Source organism: Cebidichthys violaceus, unplaced genomic scaffold, assembly GCF_023349555.1.
Source record: "Cebidichthys violaceus isolate CVI_PGR_0920_01 unplaced genomic scaffold, fCebVio1.0.p SCAF_14, whole genome shotgun sequence".
NCBI lineage: Eukaryota > Metazoa > Chordata > Actinopteri > Perciformes > Stichaeidae > Cebidichthys > Cebidichthys violaceus.
Window position 1 is genome coordinate 13,967,265 of NW_027176307.1, and position 22,997 is coordinate 13,990,261.

At 43.1% G+C, this 22,997-nt stretch overlaps 1 protein-coding gene across 3 annotated transcripts in view; it reads left to right on the forward strand.

Annotated features, from left to right (window-relative positions):
- lrfn2b (leucine rich repeat and fibronectin type III domain containing 2b) overlaps positions 1 to 22,997 on the forward strand; it is a 76,446-nt gene that overhangs the window by 21,590 nt on the left and 31,859 nt on the right. For 2 of the 3 annotated variants that reach the window (XM_068709011.1, XM_068709012.1), the window contains one exon: positions 6,276 to 6,375. The gene's annotated coding sequence lies outside the window, so the exon portion shown is untranslated. The other variant, XM_068709013.1, reaches the window with a different exon arrangement.

A 22,997-nucleotide genomic window follows, 5' to 3' on the forward strand; every position in this document is an offset into this window, starting at 1 on the left:
AAAATGTCAGAGCTGAAGATGAAGAAAGGGCACGCTGTTAGGATTTTTAAACAAGGGGTGGCAGTTATGGATTCATCTTCTGGAACCAAAAGGTTGCGTTATTGAAAAGTATGATTCTCAAGAAACCTTCAGGCGTTACTGCGTCCGTGAAACCGGAGCAAAATATTGATGTGCAAGTTTCTCCATGTAGGGGAAGTTTCTCAGCCGGGAAGGATCCACATTGTCTCCAATGAGTTCGGAGTTCATTTTTGGAGATCCACGCAAGATTAAGGTTTCAGGAGCGGTTATGGTAAAGAAAGAGCCAACGTGAACTGACTCCAACAGTGCTGCTGGTCTTAACTTACCTTAATTCAACCTCTTCTCACTCATAACTCATCATAGAGCAACACGTGGTCGGTGCCTCCTTTATTAGTGCCTGTATGTAACGCAGTGGACTTTCAACTTACTCCAACGTAAACCTCACTTTAGGACGCTCAATGACGACGTAGTACACGGAGTGCGATAGTCGGTTGGAGTGCTTCGGGTGGGAGGGAGCAGCGACTTTCACCCAGTAGACCTCTGTTCGTGTCCCGCGAGACACTAAAAGTAAACGTCGACTTGTCTTGTTGCTCGTTAGTCAAGTTAACGTCTATTTCTTAACTCCTTGACGTCCCGTGAAGACAGAAGTTTATTTTGAAAGGGCCTGTAACGAGCATATAATGCACAAGGCGGAGCGCTGCCTGCATTTCACTTGTTAGGAGTACGAATGTGTTGTCTGTGTCTGCTATTTACGATGAAAGAGTGTGTGTAATGCGGCTGCTTGGGAGCGGATCGTCGGGGATGGGCTTTTATTTCAGATTAATATTTTAACAGGGAGCAGCAAGACCACAGCAAAGCACATTTTGTTCATTGAAAACAGACTTTCCGGGGCTCTTCTCTCGGGAAGTTCGCACGCTGACCCCAAAATGTCAGCGCCGAGTTGTCTCCTCGGGCTGACATGTCGGGTACGAGCGGCACAAAACAAAACAGCAATGTCCCCGCACAGTGACAGCGTGTCGAGGAAAAAGCACCCCGACTTACAAGTCATTGTTGGAAATGTCTAGAAGTGCATCGAAAAAAAACATGTTGCGGTAAATGAAAATTCATTGTAATGCGAGAGTGTTTCTGGCTTCCAGATTGTTTCTATTGTTTGTTTGTTTTTTCCTATATTAAATCTCCATTTGATAGCCACAATGGGAAATTGTAGTAGTCAACATTGTACCGTACTTGAGAACCACGTTAATAATGCCGCGTCTCTCTCAGATGACAAAGCTTCTTTCGAGGATCGCGTCGACTTAAAGTTACTACAAGAAACTTTTATTTTGTGTTGTACCGCTACCCCACCGTTGGGCCTTAGCTCTATTTATGTCGGACCCTGCAGTCAGGCGGCCATATTGGCCTGTTAATAGGAAGCACGTCTTGTTTTAAGAGGTGGCTTCAAGAAGAATGCTTCCATTAGTTTCCCATTAGTTTAAATATTACGCAATGGGAACGAGAGTAAATATCCAGACGGAGTATAAATGTGAGGCTTTGAATGCGGAATGTGTATTAGAGCAGGCGATAATTCAAGTGGGCTGAAAAACAAAAGCTTCTTACCTACTGCTGCATTTTTCATTGTTATGTGGTGCATTCAAGGACCAAGGGTGGGGAGGGAACATGAGACGTGAGGACGGTTTTATTTTTTGAAACGATAAAGAGGGTGATTAATGTTTAAAACAAAATCTGAGAATAAAATCAAGGCGTTATACTTAGTAACTACACCGTCACTTGGATTTATTCTTCATGAGCAGGAAGCCAAAGCTGCATCATTATGGAGAAATGCTGCAATATATAATATACAAACACAATATACGTATAAAAGCAGGTTGGTGAAGGTGTGGCCAGCAGCACAGGTGTAGATTCATATGCAGTTAGTCATAACGGCGTAATGTCTTGAGACAAGCGTTCAAAATGATTCATATAAAAAAATCATGTTCATTTGGACAGCTGTAGAAGACATCGCAGCATGACTGGACAATTATGGCAAAAGATATGATGGCGATTATTTTGATCAATATTGAGATCACGATTCATTCTCAAAATGACTAATTGGTTTTAAGGACTGAATATCTATTATGTATTAAAAGTACAAATTAGGGCGTCATGATATTGGGAAAAAAAACTGACATTGCAACCTTTTTGTTGCGATAAATATTTCATATTTCAATACAACAAAACAGGAATACGTTTCAAAGTTAAACGCATCAATCTGGTGTTGAGAGCAACATTCTAGAGCCTCGATAAACAATCTCGTTTTGTGTGTTACAGTAAACAGTTTAATGACAAACTCATTGATTACATAGATATGAATTGTGATGACAGAGCAAAAAAAGTCTCATTAGCGAGAGGTTTTTTTTTTTTTTGATATGCAGCAGTATAAACGTTGATGCTGCAGTCGTCCATATTCAATTAACAGACATAACCGTGATTGTGATTAATATTTGATTGATCTTGCCCCCGATCTATTGTTTTGTGAGTCCTTGCGTCCGCGAGTCTCCACATCGGAGGTGGCGAGTGCAAAGGTAGCACCCGGCACCATCCCGCTGCAAGTCATCTTTCAATGGAAGCCGGTGATGTGAAGCCCAAAAAAAACCCCTCCACGCGACCCTTCAGCCAACGTCAAGCAACCACATGTTGTTGTTTCACCTGTTCGGCTCCGTCTGAAGAAACGTTAGCTTCATCAACAAGGGTCAGAGCGACAGTGTATCCGACCACACTGTTGTTGCTTTAGGACAGCTATAGAGTCACAACAGCCACAGTTATAGAAGCTGATTGCTGTGAGCTCAGTGAAATTGAGGACGAGGCGCGCTTTTTGTTTTACTGCCCTATCTACGAGGACATACGGGGTGCATTATTTAGTGAAACGACTTCCATTTATGGTGATTTCTTTCTGCTGGATGACTACGAAAGACCTGAGATGTGCTTTCAGAATAAAAGGAAACCTTTTTTTTTTTTTTTTGTAGCAGATTTTATTTGCCAGGCAAATAAGGAGAGAAGGCAGAATATGTAGTTTATTACGTAACGTGTAATATAAAGTTATCAATCAATCGCATGGGAATCACCAGGGAGAAATATTCTGGATTTTTGTTTAAGGAGCACTACAGCTCTTTGATGCCTGGGAATTTAAAATCTGGATGATCATCCGGTTAAAACCCAACAAAATCGTTTAACTAAAAAAAAAAAAAACAATAAGCCCTAATTGAAAAAAAAAAAGATGCACCTTTATCCCCCCCCTTGTATTAGGAGCTGAGCCCTTTGAAAATATGTTCCCTTATTCAACAAGACGTATTACTGAAAAGCCCATTAACGCTTTCCATCAAACTCATTATCTTCCATCGCTTTTAATTGACTTATAAAAAGCCCGTGAATCTTTGATCTTGATAACCTGAAGCTAATGAGCTTTGCAGGTGTACAGCGGTGTAATCATGGAAAGTAGGTTATTAAACATTTTGGTGCAGCGGTGATTTTGTGTCAGGACGGATTAGCTTCATTTGTGGGGTGGGGTGGGGGGGGAGGCCTCCCACGGCACGGAATGTATTAACACGCGTTGGCGGAGCGTCGCCGGCTCCCCGCGTCTGATCACACACTTCATTACCGCGGGGATGTGAGACGCCGTCCCTGCTCTCTGACTCCACGCACTGATTTGTGAGGATTACAGGCCTTCGATGCCCACGAGTGACAAGCTAAACACCGGAGCGGAATGACAATGAAAAGGTGTTTGTGGTGCAATCTTTTTCTAAAAATTTTTTTTTTAAAAAGTCAAATGGTACAGTAAGTCATTGTGGTTTTTTTTTTCTAGTGCCAGTGGCATCAATCCCACATGAGACTGGGTGTCATTTCTGAACTTGAAAAATTGAAGTGACAGCTTTGTTATGCCACAGCCAGCGCCGCACATTCACTCAAGTACTGCACTTCCGTTCAGCTTTCACATACTTGTACTTACACTTGAGTATTTTCTAATATATTGCTCTTTATGCCTCTACTCCGCCACACTTCAGACGGACGTTTTGTCCTTTGCGGCATTTTTCTTTGCAGATTTTACAATTTTTAAAAAAAAAGAAACATTGAACGCTCGCATCATTTATCACCCAGATTCATCTTGTGACCCCCATGTTGGGAGCCACTGGACTGTACTATCTTCTAGTGTATAAAACTATAGCTCCATCTCAACCAGCTACATCGATGCACCATCAGCATTAATAATCAAATGAGATATAGTCGGTGGAGAGGATAATATATGGATAGTTTTTGGCCGTATGAGAATCACCAAGGTTGCAGCCGTGAGGTTGCCGCACACTGTAGCTTTAAGTGCGTCATTATCGTGCTTCGGTATAGTCAACACCGGCCTCAGATCATATCCCACACAGGAACTGATCTCATTTCATGCTCAGTCGCTCTCATGCATGTTGAACACAGGTGTGGCTGGATGACGGCAGGCCTCTGTGCGCGCTGCTTTACGGCACGCCACTGATTATTTATTGAAGACTGCGGCAGGTTTTTTACTTTTTCACTTAAAAGGTTTATCTTTTAAGCAGAGTGCGATTGCGTCACTCTCCCGAACCTATAAAAAAAAAAAAGACTCATATTGCACCTAGAATCTGTTCCCCACACGTTTTAATTTTAACCCTCGCGTGAGATGCGAGGTTTTCGATCTTCGTCTTATGGAACTGACAGAATCTGACGCCGCACAGAGTAAGGACGGGTGTTACATGTCGGATGAATATGCAGATGCGGGGCGCGATGAGGCTGGTCTCTTACAGGTCGACTGGATGATCGCGTCCTATTTGAATGATCGTGGGGATCGGGGCTGCCGTGTCAATGCATCTCATCGGCTTATTCTGCCAGACGGGATTTGCACATATTGATACGAGGACAGAAAAAAAAAAAAACCCCACCCATGTTATTAGCGGCGCTCTCTTCCCGAGCCAGAGGAAATATTTTCAGCAGCAAAATCCCCTCCGAGGGCAACCGTTGGTCAAAAAGCATATAGTCTGTGAACTCACACGGCACAAAGGGTCGGGTTGGAAAAGAAATCAGACGTCACAACTAGAAAAAGGAAATGCACACCTCCGTGTGGGACCGGAAGCTAAAGCTAACATTGTGATTCACTCTGAATAGGAACACAGGCTAAATAGCTCAAAATGTAAAATGTGTAAATTAGCTGTAAAAGGTTGTTACCATCCATCTCCTCCTCAGCAGAGCGTCCAGTGAGACTTGTTACAGTGACACTGGGGTTACAGGAACTGATCTCGAGGGGGGGGGGGGGGTTCTTGCACTGCAGCCCCAGCTGTTACTCTATTAATCATCGCTGGACAGGCTGGAAGCTATTCGAGCTCCACATCTAATTCAACTTTCAATTTATTTCCTCAAGTGTGTGGTGGGGCAGAGTGATGTGTGTGTGTGTGTGTGTGTGTGTGTGTGTGTGTGTGTGTGTGTGTGTGTGTGTGTGTGTGTGTGTGTGTGTGTGTGTGTGTGTGTCCGTTGACGGTTGTCGGTCAGTCACCGCTGTACGTCTCACTAAAGTCTCTCTGGACGTGGTTCTCTTACTGTCCACCAAAGTGCAGATCAGAGAAGAGAGGAGTTGGCGACAGTCGTCACCATAGACTGTAAATATATGTTTGGTTTTTTTTAGTATTGTCCACAACATATGTTAAGACTTGATAGGAGTGCGCACTGGCCCCATTGTGAGCCACTGTAACCTATAGTTGCCAAGGTAACGCACGTCTTTACATTGGACCTACATTGTGATATCATACAATAATGATCGGTATCAGAATTCCAGCCGTAGTCGTTATGAAGTGCGGACGTTTCAAATGAATCTGCTCAATGCATTGCCACGAGTAACAACAATAAAATCGGCGATGTGGTTTTTACTTATTATAGATTATCTAAGTTGAGATTCAAAGGGATAGATTTTGGAGACATTTTTGAAAATATGCTCATCTGCTTTCTTTACAGGGTTGAGATGAGAGGACCGATCTCATGTCTGTGTGTTATGTAACGTCCAGGAGTCCCGGATTAGTTATGAACTATTCCTTTTAAAGGGTTCAGCAGCTTTATAAAACGATACGCACTTGAGCGTGTGAAAACTCTGGCATGGTTGCGTTTAAGTGCGTGTTCCTGCAGGGAGCCCGTTGTGTGTGTGTGTGTGACTCTCGTTGTCGTGTGACGGAGCATGTCTGAGCCAAAGGTGCGCTGTCGTCTTGTGTGTTCTCCAGGTCGTCTGTTTCTGTCGGTGTGGGAGCGAGAGGCGCGGAGGCTGTGATTACCGGGCTGAGCCCGTGAGTGAACCTATGGCAGAGAGACAGCACAGCGCAGGTAAGAACCGCCGGAGACACAAAGAGAAGAACCGACAACCTGTGACCGGCCGTAATGCAACCCGACAACACAAGCCGTGCAAAGGAAGTACCTGAGGAGAGAGAGCCTTCTGTCGTAGATCATAGTCCAACATGACTAGCTATCTCAAGGCTGCCTCGCAGCCCTCAGAGGCTGCGATCCACTACACCCAACCAAGTAAGAATGGTAGATACAGTGAACACAGGTGTTCATATTGAGGATGGAACTTTGTAGAGACCAAGCTGTTATCTGTATTTCAGAGGTTAAATCAGGCCCTTATTTAAACAATATAAGGTGCTCGGTCTAAAGTGCATGGAGCATTTAGGGAGCATCCGACTCAGAGTGTCATCTCGCCGGCAGATTTGGAGAAGCCAGTGGTGTTGTGCGATGAAAATGTTGCTTTTGAAAGACTAAACGCCAACCTATATGGATTGAAGCAGTGTATTTCGTTAGATGAAATTATGACTATCGATTTACCTCCATCTCATTCTGCCGTTTGGACTTGACAACGCCCTGGAGCTATTGGAAATGTTGGAATCAGATGAGTACAGGATGTACAGTCCCATGCAGCCACCGCTGGAATCTAATTCTACAAATACTGATCATATCAGCGTAGCCTAATCAAAGACTAATCAAAGTCTTGCTCTTGTCTCGGTCTCGGTGCACTCTGGTCTTGGTCATGACTTGGTCTGGGTTCTGGTGGTCTTGACTACAACACTGCTTGACGGTGACCCCAGAGGATAGATCGGGAGAGCACCAAAGGGACTGTAGTCGTGGGACGATTGAGTACACACTAATCCCAATCTAATGCCAGCAAAAGCTGAAATTATTGAGATGATTTCTCAAATTTGCCTGAACTTTTTGATCCTATTTAGGATTTCTTGTTTTGTTATCTGATTTTGCGAATCAGACAGCTGCTTGAGCTGGGATTGACCCTCAGTGCACTCCTTTTGATTGGCAGCGCTGAGCACAGGATGCACGTTGGGAATGCATTACCTCTGATTGGCGAGGCCGACTTCACTCTTTTTGGGATTCACATATCCAAAAAGCTGCAGTGAAAAAAGACCGGGAGGAAAAGGGAAAGCAGAAGCTAAAATCGTCCACAGGCTTGCAGAGCGGTAGGAACAAACACCGCAGGCGGCTGCTTTTTGTACTTCATATAAATCAATGTTTGCCACAAGCCTCCTGCCCATGTCAGAGGCTGGAAACGTTCTCAATAGAGCTGCAGGGATGATGTGTCATTGTAGGCCAAACAGCGGACGTTAGATCGCACCGGTTATCTCGACTAAAGGCCAACGGGATTTTTCCACTGGCCTTTGGAAACACAAAGTGTCATTTTGTGAAGATTTTGTTCGGCACAATAATCCTCACAAAATGACCACTTTTTTCATTTGAAGCGTTAAATGAAATCGGCACAAGCTAAGCTAAGGTTAGCCTATAAACAAACTACACCACGGTCACATGACGGTGCAGACCAGTCGGCCTGATGACGTCATTTAGCCACTTGTTAGCAACCGCCTTTGTTAAGTCTGATCAAATGTACAAGACGGGTATACTGACATATTTTATACCGTAGAAGAATCCATGAAAATTACTGAAGCTTGTTTTAACCACAGACCTTAACCACAGATTTCAGGCATTTAACCAAAAACCCATTTTTTTTTAAATTCAAGGGGTAAAAATGCTGACTCATTGCCTTGGTTTCAGGACTCATTCCAGCAGCACTCTGTCATTCAGCAGCTCTCCTCATCAAGCAGATGAGCTTGGCCACTTGCTTAATTTCCTCCCAAATACACCACAAGTGTTTTCTTGTCCTCCTTCCCTACCGACTGCATTTGCTTATCTTAAATCTGAACTAACTGCTGCTGTAATTAAATGGAAGTAAAATAGCTCATAGAAATGAAGACAAATCATAGAGAAACACATTTGCGCAGTGAAGCCGGAGAAGGTTTAGAAGAAGCGGAGGTGATTCTCGTGGGAGCCGGGATCTATCAGTGCTGTGGGAGCTCAGTGGGGTTCATCGCTCTTCAAGCTAATCCAAAGCTGTCCTTAGGAATGACAGATGCTTGACTCTAAAGGCATTGACGGCAGATGCCTCTTTCATCCGGAGAGGGCAGCCATGCATCACCACCCAGCCCTCAAACGGCAAATCAATCTGAAGCAACCAGGTAGGACAGGAGGCTTTCCAGAGCAACGCAGTCGGAGAGAGAGGAATGCTGAACGCACCACACATTCACCAGAGGTGTCTATTTTTTTACAAACCACTGAGCATTAATGGCTCTAAATGTGTGGCGATGTAGTGATACCGAACAAAATGAGGAAAATCTCTTTTTGAGATATTTCAGACCAATATTTAATTTCCAATTTAAATTGTGATTAGTTTTAAAAATCTATCGAGTTCATGTCTATGTTGTGTGTTTGCAAATTATCCGAGGAGACTTATTTCTACATGGAGGGGGAGTAAAGAAATCTGCTTGTGGCGACTAAACCGTGATTGACGTTATGGTTCTGTGACGGAAATGGTTCAGGTTGGAGAAAGATAGATCAAAAGGCACTAGATTGAACAAGTTCATTTCCTTTAACTTTTTACTAATTCATTCAATGCCAACACCCGTTAGCTCGAGAGATTGCTAGCAACTGGCTAACGATTCTGTCAATCAAAGTCACGCTGTGTTGTCTCAATAGCAAGGGCTCTGATGCGTCTAGGGAAGGTTCATTGGGTCAAATCGACCAATCATAGGCCCTGGAAGGCCCCTGGAAGAGAAATGACAAAGTCCCATATAAACAAGCTCAGATAGGATTTAGGCTCTCAACATGATGCCAAACTTTGAATGACCTCGCCTGACCTCTCTGTACTAAAACCTCTCTAACTTTTGAATGCTTCACTTTATCAAAGTAAAATTTTGCAGAGAGACTCTTAACATATTGTGCTATGATCTGGGAGAGGTTTAAAGCTTGCAGCTACATCATTCCTAAAAGAAAATATCCTGAAATTGCTTCTTTTTTCTTTTTTTTAGGCGAAAATTAAAATTTTCAATTTGTGCTGTGTGCCATCCTAATTTACTCTTAACAAGTAAAATATATACTGATAATTACATATCTGAACAAATCTCACAAGTGTTCCCTTTATTATAACACCAACACTATAAAAATACAGCTCTTAGTTGCAAAACTATGCTCATTTTAGTATGGCTATGCAACTTTCGAGCAGAGGCCTAAAAATAGGCCCAGGGCACTCAAGTCACCAAAACGTTGAGAACCCCTGCTCTATATCGACATCACACTACTCCTGCCATTGCTCCTGACAACTTGTCGGTAATATTTAGGCTTTTTTAAATGCTTTCCATGGTGTTTTTGCATGTTGTCTTAACTGAACTTAACCTCAAACCATACAGGATGATGCAACTTCATATCTACTTCAACAGAATTGAAACGAGAACCACTTAATGTGTCTTTACAGGAACTCATATATGGTGCACAGGATAACTCGACAAGCATTATTTTAGAGGTTTAACCTCTTTTTGTCTTACCCCACTGCTCTTTCAGACCTATAAAACTGCTTTCCCTTTGAAGTTTTAAAAAGCCACAGGGGAGGCTTTTTTCTACAGACAGGATTTCATGTCTTTCTTCAGTCGCATTCTTTCTGTCGAGTCCTCTTATCCCTAAAGAGCCGCAGCAGCAATTGCAGCTGAGTGGATCAATCTGAGAATTGCCCATGAAATTCAGAGCGTTCCCGGGCTGAAATCCTTCTGATTATGTTTCACGGATAATGTGAGGATTTTTAACGCACCAACGCCGAGTTTACACAATCTCTGGCACACCTTCCATGTGTTGAGTTGGATCCTCTTATGGACAAACTCCATCAGCTGGAGGCTTCAAAAGCTGTCGTTTTTTTTTTCCTTTTTCAAATTGCCTTTTAGTTCATCTCCAGCTCAAGACTGATGCAAATGAGATGCTGAAAGTCAAGGATCAAGGAGTTTTCCCTTTCACTCACACGGTTGATCTCATTTACATTCAAATGTTCCTATTTTTGTCTCTTTTTTTTTTAAGTTACACTAATCAGTTTGCCAATTTATTGGGCAAATATTAAAATTGCACTAAATATGATGCCACTTATTTGACAGCTGGAACTGGTCAAAACCTTGTAGCTACTCACGAAAGGATTCAGGTGAATAGGGTGCAACATTTTAATGACATATATCGCCATGAAACTTTCCTTACATTAAGGAATTATTTTTTGTATTACAGTTTTCTGAAATGTCACATTTAAAGACGCAAATCTAAGGATTTTTTGGTGAATTTAGGAGAAATCTACAGACAAAAATAGACAAAGTAGTCAAATGAAACATGTAAATGTGCATTTTGGATGTTTTCTTTCCACTCGTCTGATAGAAGAACGTTATGAATGCAAAATAGCCCAAAATCTCAAAATTGATCAGTGCATTAAAAAACATTAAAGCACTGGTTTCACGCGCAGATCTCAGATCGTGGCCGTCGTGTTTCACCAGTCGTTGCCTCTCGCAAATTGCAGATACAGTTGCAATCCTACAGGGCAGTTGCATTCTCATATGTGGGATGCAACTTTTTGTTGATTAATGAAACTTGTCATTAAGGAGGAAATTATCTGCAAATGTTGTGAAACGTTTGTTATCTTGCCTGCTCCTAATAATCAAAGTATTTAATAACAAACACCAAGGGTTTTTTCTTTGACTGCATTTTTTTTTTTTACAAAGGCCTCTCTGATGTCAATAAATATTCAGTGGGCACACTAAATACATGACAGCTTCAGTAGAAAGATATTGACTTTGCTCTCCGCCTTCAAAAACCCATGTTGTGTTCAACACTCTATGACCTGCTCTACATTAAACTGGCTTGTCACCCTTCATACCTGCTCAAGAGCAAGACGAGTGACAAGCAAATCTCGGCAACACGGACTCCCACTGCTTACTCTGATGCAGTGTTTGGTTCACCGATAAGCTGATTCAGTTTGTCAGCTGGCATTACGGCTGTCGGCCTTCATGCTGCCGACTATCAGCCCTCGGAATCAAGAGAGACTGTAGCTGAAGCGATCTCGGCTCTGGCAGATCAAAGTCACCCCTCCCACCACCGAGGGTGGAGGGAAACCCTCGCTCGGGCCCCGGAAAAAAGGCAGAGCGCCACAGGCGGTTGCAGGGGTCAGAGGTCAGGGAGACGGGTCTCTCTCGCTCAACAGGCAACTCGTGTCGTCCTCCGGACAGAGAAGGACGCGCAGGGAAGACAGCAGAGACGTGTGAAGATTACGTTCACGTTTCCGTTATGCACATTTTCAAATATCGCATTCGAAGAAAAACGGCGGAAAGTTCCTCAACTGCGCAAAAAAGCTTTTTCACGCTCACTTGAATTTAGGTTAATTTCCCCAAGACCTGTGTAATATGAGAGTCAGCGGTGAGAACCAAAAAAATGAATAATCAATAATGCATTCATTTGATCGATGCACTGACAGACCTTACTGCTTAACCCTTCACTGAAATCAAACACAGCGCAATGTTTTGCTCCTTTACTGTCAGACGTTCCCCCCTGTATACTCTAGGTGAGTCAGATGAGAACCCTAATGTTTGAATCCATACATGACTTGATCAGCAGGGCCTTAGCTGCAATCAAACACACTCTTTTGTTTCAGCTGAATTCTACCGTCAGGTGTTCCTATTAATTTGTCCACCACTCTGGATCACACAGAGAAAGGATGTGAAGACTCTTGTTACAAAAAAGGAAATCAAAGCTTTTTTTTTTTTTTTTTTTTGTAAATTAATTTGTTTAATAGACAGGAACGCTTGACTGGAATTGAACACAGTACATCATCTGATTTTTTTTTTTTTGCTCCATTCCGCTGTGTTCCGGTTAATTAGCGTGGCCCCTGTAATTCAGGATATTCTCACACCAGACGTGTAGTCTAATTCTCTGCAGATATCAAGCGTTAAAACTCCAATAAATTGGTCAAAATAGCGCAGTATGAGTTGATTCAAAGCCCTTAATGTCTCTCTAATGTGTTTGAAAGAGGGCTTCCCTCACCTCCCCTTCCAAAAATATCGGCTGAACATCCAGCGATAAGACCGCCGACTACGTCTAATAGCCTCGGCTTCCACTGAATCATCCCGTGCTCTCCCACATCCTCCTCCTCCACTCGCTCTAATTTACTCTCGTCAGAAAAAAAAGAAAGACTCCGCTCCGCCCTGATCCTTAGCCTTTAGAGTTGATTTTTATATTTTTACCTCGTCCCCGCTACGTGTATTTTCTTGGTTGGCTGCATCTATTCTCAGACTTGTTCTCAGACCTTATTTTGCTTTTAATGTTGCCGATGTGTGCTTTGAAACTTGTTTCGCCGCCTTATAAATAGCACACATACAGAAATGTGCCGTCTAATGATTGCCAGGTTTTGCAAAAATAATATAATTTCCCTTGGCTTTTTTCATAATTTGTATTCTTCTCTCTCTAACAGCCTCTTACTTTCAGGCGTAAGTGCTTAGAATAATTAAGATGTTTTGTAACCATGTATTACCACTGGCTTATGGAGGAGGGCTGAATCATGTATTTAATTTGATAAGAAAAGGTATATTTAATTTGAACAAAAGGGAATCTCATACTTGTGTTGAACCATCCCCTAAAAAATGCAAAAACCCTCCCACAAGATCTCCAAACAACAACACAGTTACACAACAAAGAGGTGAAATACGGCGCGTTACGTAACTTTAAATAAAGAGCTGCTAGATAAACGGTTATTTACAGCAATCTGCAGAACCTGAGCGGCCTCCAGCTCTGTGGCTGCTGGAGGGCTTCGGCGCCGCAACGTTTTCACCCGAGATGAGATGTCTTACTGTCCGCCACAGTCAAAGTAACAACATGGTGCCAAGTCACGTGGTCTAACATGACCATACAGACGTTCAAGTTCAGTGTTAGAGAGAGAGAGAGAGAGAGAGAGAGAGAGAGAGAGAGAGAGAGAGCGGTATTGACCACTTAGCTCTTTAACCCAGAGCCCAGTTGGTATGTAAATAGCTACTGTCGCTGTAGGTGAATGAGTGACATAAGGCACCTTTTTTTTATTGCCCCTCTCTGGGTGTAATTAAGATTAAAAAATAAACACACATGTGATTATATTGTAGCCTGTACGGCATCAGATATCTTAATGTCATGAACCAATTACACGATGCCGGAATGCATAACCGGGAGCGTTGGACGCACTTTAATGAAATCAGGGACAAACGTTGTTATCAACGTGTCCAATTGACAGTCAAATCACAATGAACTGGCGGCGCACGTTCACCCTTTAGCGGCTGCATGAGACGCACCGGGCTTTCCAGTCACTGCAGTGTAAACCAACCCACGTCGGTGTCGGACGCTGTAGATAGTCCTGGTCTAGTGCTGGCGGATGGAGGTTCGTGTCCCGCGTGAAGTATGTTACGTTCTAACGTCACACAACGCATCGAGGTCCACTGCATTCCTGCTGACGACGCACATCTGTGTGCGAGATGCCTCCGTCTGCTCCTCGGCGAGAGACAACAGAGCTTCCAGTCGGTGTGTGTGTGTGTGTGTGTGTGTGTGTGTGTGTGTGTGTGTGTGTGTAGGAGACAAGAGAAGAGGATGAACCTGTTAGCATCAGATGGAAGCGCTCCGTCAAGGTTAATTGCTGAACACAAACGGCGTTCTTCCTCCACACCGACGTCACCTGTTGCAAACACTTCAATCACCAGGGAGAAAAGAGAGACGGCGTCTATGGCGTTACTTCAAATGCCTCTTCACCAACAGCGCGTTACATCAGACCGTCGATTGTCGGCTCGTTGACTGAGAATACCCACTTGAATTCCTGTTGAATGGGAACGTGAAAACAGTTCACTGGGTGGCGTCTCACACTCGTCTCTATGTCAAACGCTTTCAATCTTTGCCTCAATTTGCACCACACAGGCTGAATCTGCATCAGTTGAATTAATACCTCCTTAAAATCTGCTTTGTGTTTGACCTGAGCCCGTTTTATGTATATTCATTCACACGCTCTACAGCGCAGTGCGAGCACAGTGAGCCTAATGACTCCATTAGTCAGGTGACTGCTGTAGTGTGTCTGTTTATATACGTCCGGACAAGATGCGTCCAGATCTGCAGGCACAACTGAAATGATACGTGATATGGATATTCAGGGGCGTCAGAGGATGATTGTGATTCTGGTGTCTGAGCTTTTTTTTTTGTCTCAGCACATCCTCCAGCTCAAATGTTCCAGATAGCCAACACGGTCCATAGCGAGGTAACTGGGAAACTAATCAAAACTAAATTATTTCCACGAAATCTACCGTGGACTTTCATTGAACCACAATCAGTCAAAGTTTCCACATAATATCAAAAATCTAATAAGCAGCTTATTGCAACCATCTTGCGCAACAGTGGCAATGTGTTGTTGTTGTTGTTTTTTAAGCTGGTTATGAAACATGATGATTATGGGTATATAAAATAATTTTACAGTTTGGTTGAAGTTCGGCCAAATTGAAGTTACCAAAAGTTGCTCCTCATTTTTCGTGCGTTTTCCTACGAAAGTCAATTTCAAAATAAACTTCACAGGAAACAACTTAGTTAGGCAACACACCTACATAGCTAGGTTTAAAAAGCTACCTGCAAAATATAGATATCGCTATTTATATTGTATGGCTAGGTTTAGCTTTATCTTCTACACAAGGGGAACACCACTGTTACTCAAAGTTGGCGTTACACATAAGACGTATGTTGTAGAGTCATTCAAAATTAAAGTAATGTCTTTGGATGCCAATATACTAATTATTGAAACTTCAGAAGAATCCTTTTCGGCCGCTCGTTGAACGTTCCTCTAGCACCACCTAAGGACAAAATATAGCAACATGTTCTGCTAGTGGGGATCGCGTGGTAGTCTTATTTTACGCTGTAGTTTAACTGTACTAATAATTTAGTACAGTCTCGCAAACGCCATGAGGTCGTTGTGTGCTGCCTACCCGTCCGGCGGAGGCAGAAGACGCTACAAGAACAACCGAAGAACAGCGGCACACTCTCGAGTTAAATGCCAGCTGTGCTTTGGTTTCCTCCTGCGCTGACTCTGACCAGATCATCAGTGCTCCTTGTTCTCATTGAGATGTTTTACGCCGCGCGATGTCTTCACCCGTCATCAGGGTCAATTTAAAAGGCTGATCAACGATGTTCACCGAGTCCCTCAGACTTGATTTGAACCACCCACACTAACATATAATGTCTAAACCCAATCAACTTCCAGTCTCCAGTTCAGCTCATCCTGTAAGATGTTAAATGAAAGCTTGTGTTCTAAACAAAAGCTGGACTCCTGCACGAGTGAGGAGATGGTTGATAAGAGATGAGATAGAACTGTATTCACCGTGAGGGACAAGTGGACACATTACTCATCACTTCATCACGTCTGCTCTGATTTCTCTTGTTTTCTTCAATTGATTCCAATCATGCCGACTTTTCCGTTTTCTTTTATTTTATTGTTAAGCTACTGTCAATGAATGGTCATGATCCCTCCCTTTCCTGCTAGGCTTTTATTGTGAAACATTAATGTGAAACACTTGGTAGAAATTTAAAAAAAAACAACTAAAAAAAAAAAACACAAATCTGAAATGATTTCATGTTATGCGTTTATGAAAAAATTGCCATGCATTATATCGCTATAAAATGTTCATGCCTCCGACAGCCATGTACCAAATTGCTCCAGATGGTTGTGCCATCTGTGTGTGAATGTGTGTAAATGTTTAGTGCTCCCGGTGAGCAGGTGGCACTCAGGCGGCAAACTCCGGTTCTGACAAGTGAAGCCGATGCGGAAGTGTGTTAAAGCTGCATTCTCTCTAGTGTCCAGCAGGGGGCGACTCCTCTGGTTGTATAGAAGTCTAGTCTAAAATGACTCTACTTCTCTCTTGATTTATTCCCTCAGTAAACATTGTAAACATGAGTTTAGGGTCTCAATCTCTAGTTTACAGTCTTCTTCAATACAGCATGATGTTCATTTAGTACATTATGCTCCATTTAGAGTCAAACACACCATAAAGCAGGGGATGCTTTAGGGGCGGGCTTACTGTGATTGACAGGTTGCAAAAAGCCATCACGGCTACGTCCGTAATCCAAGATGGCGACGGTCAAATCGATGAACTCAAGGCTTCAAATCGGACCGAACCAACGGATGACGTGACAATGAAGCTGCAACTTTTGGCGCTGAGAAATAGAACCATCGCGGTGCCAAAAACAGCAGCTGGCTCCATAGGCCGCCATGTTAAAATGAAACGTTGCTCCAACATTTGCTGTTCTAACTGAACAGCTTAGGTGAACGTGAATGCACGAAAACATGGTACAATGTGCTGATGTGTAAAGCAGCCCAGTACCCAGTGGACCGGATCACAGAGGCAGTCTGGCATAGCAGCAGATATGTTCTCCCTCTTAGGGGAACCACCATATGGAAACACTGTGTGTGTGTCTGCCTGGCGTGATACCAGCTTTCCGTCTCCACGCTGCCATGAGAACACACAGCGGGCCATGTGGGCATTGTCATGGTGCGGCTAAATCACTAACACTACTCTTGTCATGCCTGTTAGCTTTGAAAAGTTAATAAGTCAGGGCATTTTACAGTCTGCTGACTACAGAGGCACTGAGATGTAAAGTGTATCATCACAGAATGGATGATACATAGTGCCTTGAACTATATTTCACAATTTGCATGCGATTCAGTGGGATGAGAGTGTTAACATGAAAGCTGATACACGTGTGTGTGTGTGTGTGTGTGTGTGTGTGTGTGTGTGTGTGTGTGTGGCATTCCCAGACACAACAGCTATGCTTCTTGTGTGTGTGTGTGTGTGTGTGTGTGTGTGTGTGTGTGTGTGTGTGTGTGTGTGTGTGTGTGTGTGTGTGTGTGTGGTATATTTGAGTTAAATGTTTTTACAGAAGGAATTTGGGATATCTTTTTAGATCGCGCCGTAAATCAGAAAATACTGTCAAAAGTCATAAAATAAATCAATTTCCTCCATGTTTATAGGAGTACAATGTTGCATAGATCAGGCTATGAATGATATATGAACATACCCCTCCTTAAAAACCTTCAGAATATAGAGAGGAGTGTAAAGAGATAAGTGGAGATTTCTGGATCTGAGTCTGAGAAAAAAAACTAATTTGGAGAAAACGGCTTTAAAGAGACGTTTTGTTAGGTTAGCGCTGATTGGGTAATATATCACCATGAAACTGCCCTATTTGATTACATTAAGTACATTAAATATGCAAATGAGGCATTATCTAATGGTAACTGTTGGTTATTCTACGCCATTCTACGATGGAGATATCTCTAGTTGGATTCACTACACAGCTCAATGGTTCATTCTTGCCGGTGAGATTAGTTAGAAATATCTCAATTTGATCTTTGAAAATGTCTAAATGAAACTTGTGACTGGTAACAAATCCACTGCAGAAGAACTATACATGTCCAAATACATCTAGAGCGCAGAACAAGGAGCTTTAAAAAGTAGATAGCATTTTCTTTCATTTTGAGAATTGAAATATTTCATGTTCTTGTCAGATGAAAACCTTACATTTCAGGAACCCGAAATAACGGCTTGTCCACCATACATCTTCAGGTTTATCTGCTGGGTTTTATACACACACACAACCACACACACACACACACACACACACACACACACACACACACACACACACACACACTCCCCTCCTCTAATCATCCGAGTGGATCAGTGAATGTTGTGGTTGCAGTTGTTTTCACCCTTGGCGATAATCCCATATCACATTTCGCTTCCATTTTCTGATGGGAGCGATACATAAATCAGTGTGGCTTTAATCAGCTTCATCATTACTGTCCAAAACAGACACATCATTACTGCAGGTATCCTTGGGATATTCTCCTCTTAGTTCCCCCCCCCCCCCCCCCCAACAACAACAGAGAGCGTTATCAGGAATAACAAACCTGCAGTCTCCCTCCTCAAAGTCTCTTGGGCCCGATCAAACTTTTAGTTCAAGATGTTTGTTTACTTGGCCGGGATTTCAATTTTGGCATTCACTACTTTTCACCACTTGTTTTACCGTCAAACCTAATTAACTACAGTGGAGTATCAGATCCTTGTATGGCTTTTAAGAAATTATAAAAGGCTCTTTACGAATTCATAGAATGAATACGGAAATGTTAAGTTCTCACCATCGCGTTGACCCACTCAATAATACAAAACACAGGCCTTGAAAGTGCTTTGTCTCCCTGTGTACGTGTAAATAACTTATTCGAAGCGTGATGCTGGTGCCTTTATCCGCGCACTTGTGTCTCTGGAAACAGCTGTTATACCTCTGTGAGATGCCTCTTCTGTCACTTAGGTTTAGTTTTTGATGCCGGCAGCGGCGTGGAGCTGCAGGAGTTCTTAGCACTTCACTTTGATCATGCTGACGCTTCCATAAAACCTGTGTTTTAAGCGTGAAAAGTCTTGGTTTCAAGCAAAAATAGTAATTGTAAGCGTGCACAGTGGCAGTGATTATCTAGCAAACATCTTCCATTCACATGATGGGCTTCGAATGTAGTTCTCTATTGGTTGCTTCACTTTTTTTTCCCAGACAGGTAAGGTCCTCCAGGTGAGCTTGAGCTGCACTGAAAACAAAGGGAGATTATCTCACCTGACTGATTACGGTTTTATATCAAACCAGAGCTGAAGCTGCCCATAAAGAAATTAAACCCCTCGAAACGACTCGAGTCGAAGGTTTGTCTGTCATCTGCGGGGAGGCAGAAATGTAATCCCTCCATCTTAATGCAGGCGGCATGTCCATGCAGAGACAGAGGACGAGTGGGAGAGCAGCAGGATAGACGTTTGCCGCGCTGGAGGAGGCATTCAGGCAGAACAAAGGACAGAACCACCCACCCTCCCACGCCATCTTTATCTCTGCCTTGCTCCTCTGTCGCTCTCTCGCACACATACACAGACGCGGCTCATGCATGTTTCATACTGTCATATGCTGCCTCTGTGTAGGCATTAAAGTAAAATGTAGCTGCAATGGTGAAAAAAGGGACATTCCCTTTGGAAATGTCCATTTGGAATTCAGATACAGAAGGTGGGGGGGTGACTAAAGAGGAGGAGGAGGAGGAAAACAAGGACTCATGTAGATACTTTGTGTCAGCAACATTCTCAAGTTCCACTTAAGAAGTAATCGTGTTTGCACATGTTCTTGCAAGTGCAAACACACTCTAGCAAAGTCACGTTGTTCTGTTAAAATGTGACACTTTCTGAAAATGTGCCTTTTGCTAACGGTAACTGTTGTACTGGAGGCCACCGTACTGGATGCCTGCTGTGCTGGATGGAGGGCACGGTGCCGTTGTGGTAGTGCTCTACTCTGGATGTTCTGGCTGCTGAGCTATCTCAATGGTTTCACTTGGATCAAACACGTCCAGCTTCTTTATCAGCTGTGTACATACCAGTTCTTCTAAACCCATTTCGGGAAGTCTCCACAATAGCAACGCTCATGTACCACGCTCAAAGGCAACTGTGGCCTTTGGTCTTGTTTGGGCAATTTTTTTTTTTCCACACATCACCACCAGTCCAGAAAGCCAGGGAATTAGGGAAGTTATCAAACATTAGGAAGTTGTGGGAAACCGAAATTGTTATTTTTCGTCAAAGTAGACAAATACAAAACTTGTCTGTAGATGATAAATATGCAAATTAGCATCCCGGGATGCATGACTGGGGACTGTAAAAGCCCTTTCATTTGTTTCTGTCTCAGCTTTTTATGTTACGTCTGTCATTTCATCACATGAAACAATTCCAGATTCTTGATAGTATTGCTGCAATCTGCCCACCACTGGTTGCCATAACGCTGTAGAACTAAAAAAAAAAATGTAAGCTTCTTCTACGTGTTTGCAAGTCAGAGAGTCACGCTGGGTGAAGGCATCAGCAAAACGCCCGACATGTAAATTAAAGTGTGACTGATGAACAGGAATTTGTCTTGTATGAAAAGCTGCGCAATCACAAACGGAACAGGAGACGTTAATGCCGGCTGCACTCTGTCGAGATGAGGCTGTCTGCATCCGAGGAGATGATGCTGGGAGGGTGAGAATATGGGAGGGAAAGAGGGGGGGGGGGGGGGGGGTAGAGGGTGAGGGAGAACAGAAACAGGAGATAGAAAAAGCATCCGGTTGGCAGTAATACGGTGTTAGACACAAATACTTAAAGAACACAACATTGAACTGTGAGCCAGAGAGTTTCAGTCTATTAATATCAAACCCATTTTAAATTTGGACGGGTGTAAACTACTTAACGTGGGTTTAATCGTAATAGTCTTTCCCTACAGAACGAAGTCGAACCAATAATGATGAATCTGCACATTTCCCACTCCACACTGGGCCTCCTCTTTGCCATCGAACCCTTTGCAATTAAGCTCAGTTGTGAGACTCATTTCAAGAGACTGCTGGGACCTGGAGTAGAACACAAACTGTCCACATATGCAGACAATCTCATGCTTTATATTGCTGACCCGGCTATGAATTAAATCCCTGTTAAACTGAGCTTCTTCCTATAAATTCAGTAGCAAAGACCCTAGGGGGTCCGCGGAGGTACTGCAGGGGGTCCGCAAAATTTTTGGTTGATTAGACAATTTTTTTTTTCAAAACATGAATCTGTCCATTATTTTAATAGTTCAGTATTGTATGCAAGATAGCAGGTATGTTTATGCGTGGCAGTGGTACTAATAGGCCATCACTAATTTTCGTTTCCACATTTATGTTTAAAATAAAAACGTCAATTTGAATATCTTGTATGCATGATTATCATACAAGGTATGTTTATAAATGGCAGATGCAAAGCCAAGCTACTCACTCCTTGCACATGTTTAAAATAAAAACATGAATATATGAACCTGTGTATTATTTGAATAGCTTAGTATTGAATGCACAATAAGAAGGTATGTTTATACATGGCACTAGGCCCAGTTTAACATAAAACACAATTTTATACAATATATAATAATAATAGTAGGGGGTCCCTGCTCCATCTCTCTATCAGTTTGGGGGTCCTTGGCCTGAAAAACGTTGAAGACCCCTGGTGGACGGTATTCATGTCTCCCTTATCATCAGGTCAAATTTTTTTTAATATTTACCTGCAAAACTAATAACATTATCAGAGTCAGCTGTCCTTTGTGATTGGAGCTAATTAGCAAACGTCAGCATGTTAGCGTTGTCATTGGGAGCAAATTGACATTGGCATCGAACTCAAAGCGCTGCTGCCCAAGTACTCATAGAGTTTTCACAGCATGGCTGTATTACTCGTGTTGACACAAACAGTCATTAGTTTCAGTTGCTTCTACAGTGCCATTTTAGGTTTTTTTTCATTTCTGTTGAGTACCATCAGTGAAACCCAAACACGGTCAATTCATTTGAGATCAGAGCTGCCACATGTTTGGGAACACAGTCTCTGATTGGTCCAGAAGTCAGGAACACAGATTCCGATTGGTCGACAGCCTCAACCCAAAACATCTTGACTTGAAGCCTACAATAAAGTAGACTGTGAGTTAGACTGTAGTGCAGTTAATCAGTTTAAAGCCAATTGGTTTGTTCTGACGGGAGACATGCAGCACTAGTAAATACCGTGAATATTAAATATCGGGACGTCGACAATGTTGCCGACCCTCCGCTGTCCTACGGTACCTTTTGTTCTGCTTACCTAAATGTGTGAGGTCCTGTTGTGTTAGTACCACGCAACTGTGTCGTAGTCTGACAGCTTCAATTAACCAGGTCACGTTGTCCTACAGTCCTTACTGAATTAAATCCTTGCTTCCATCCCGCATCTATGCGAGCACACCACAGGCTGAGCAGCAGAGACCCGACTGATCCCAGTGGCAGCTGTCTCCACCAGCACGCTCACAAGCTGAGGATAATTGCTGATAATTGCAGAGGGAGCCATTATTTTTCAGCATTTGGCCCTGTAGCATAGCACCATGAGTCACTGTGTGCCGGGGAGAGAGAGAGGGAGGGGGGGGGGGGAGGGTGTCACTGAGACACCTGGAGAAAACAAACAGGGATTTGGGGCCTGCATGCAGGCCGCCACAGCTTGACGGCATCCGAAATCTGTCGGCGAAACAAATGGATGGATCTGCGCAGGTGGGACGCAGTTAAGCCCAGGAGGCGCCGCAGAAAACGGAGCGCGCTTATTTAGCCGTCGTCTTCACTCCCCATCTGTGCTACTCTGAAATCAGCGTTTTGCGGTGACTAAGTCTGTGTTTGCCGAGTGTTATTCTCTCAGGCCACATAGATGTGTCCCTGAATGTTTGATCCGTCAAATACGGTGCTCGGTCAGCGGCCCCCCCCTTACATCTGACACTGACGCAACAATGCACCTTTTAGGGCTTTCAATTCACGCCAATGTAAGCGCTTCTACGTCAGTATTAGAGAGTCAGAGCTACGTGGTGTAAAGAGAGGTGGGAGAGGAGGTTGGATAGGTCAAACTAACAAAAGACCTTCACACAGGAGACCCCTATTCATGTCCGGTGTAAAACCACAAGACACCTTTTGACTTATTTTACACCAGTTTGATGGAATTTTATTTTGAAAAGAGACTGTATGCATGGCCAGGCAAGGTGTG